Below are 1064 nucleotides of genomic sequence, written 5' to 3' on the forward strand. Positions count from 1 at the left end.
ACAGACCTCTAGACAGGGCTATGATGACCTTGAACTCAGTATCCTTTGTCCCCACCTCCCAAGTGCTAGGGTTGAAGGCATGAGCCACCACACAAGGCTCCTCTGTCTTTACTACACTGTGAGCCTACAGCACTTTCTTTCACAGTCCCTATGGAAATCATGCGTTTAATATCTTATGTGCTCTAAATGCTCTGAATCAGACATTACGTTTTTATTGCTATCAACATAAAATGATGCACTAACATATTAGGAAGTGAATGTATCAGAAAGTTTGCAGGGAGTTTAGGGCTCCCAGTTCAGTAGCAGAACAGAAGTGGAGATGCTGTGAAGGACACGGATGCTGCTGCCACCACTGCTGCTACTTCTGTGCGACAGCCACTACTGGAAAGTGGGGCTCCAATTACATTTTCTTTCTCTATCCATTAATCATATGTGTGGCATCTGGATATAACCTCTCACGGAAAGTTTGATAATGGGAGAGCCATAATTCTTTTAAAAGAAATCAAATGCCATTGCCGACCGAATGGAAACTAATTGTTGAGACGAGGAAACAAAATTTTTGTACAGCATCACAAATAACCATGAAATGGTGATTTATTAGCTCAGGAAAACGAAAAGCATACACATTAGTAAACAACTGAGGTGACAGCGATTTTACAGACTTGGAGGAAAATAAGTCCATAAAAGGTCAAAGCCCCTAGGAGCTTTGTAGGTGTGGCTGCCATGCCACATGTGCTTCTGTAGGTGACAGAGAGAAGAGAGGCTGTAACCAAACTCACTGTTCTGGCCTATGGAAATCTGAAAGATAAGCAGCTTACACTCCTGGAAAAACAAGCCTGGACCAATCAGAAGGCAGGTGGTCGTGCAAGGGTGGAGACTGGGTACGAGAGAGCAAGAGATGAGTAGTGGGGTTGAGGTGAATGGTGTGAAATTCACAAAAAGAAAAAAAAACAGTAAAGTTTTAAAATCTCTCTCTCTCTCTCTCTCTCTCTCTCTCTGTGTGTGTGTGTGTGTGTGTGTGTGTGTGTGTATCTGCCTATGTGTCTCTCTTTCTCTGTGTGTCT

General features: G+C 43.1%; 1 non-coding gene across 1 annotated transcript; it reads left to right on the plus strand.

The window, feature by feature from the left end:
• The first annotated feature begins 690 nt into the window (after positions 1-690).
• On the plus strand, positions 691-821 carry LOC120094925 (small nucleolar RNA SNORA17). Its single transcript, XR_015630050.1, has one exon. It is a non-coding gene; the product is annotated as a small nucleolar RNA SNORA17 (small nucleolar RNA).
• Positions 822-1064: the final 243 nt, after the last annotated feature.

The sequence above is a fragment of the Rattus norvegicus genome, chromosome 9 (genome assembly GCF_021556685.1).
Source record: "Rattus norvegicus strain SHRSP/BbbUtx chromosome 9, alternate assembly SHRSP_T2T, whole genome shotgun sequence".
Lineage (NCBI taxonomy): Eukaryota > Metazoa > Chordata > Mammalia > Rodentia > Muridae > Rattus > Rattus norvegicus.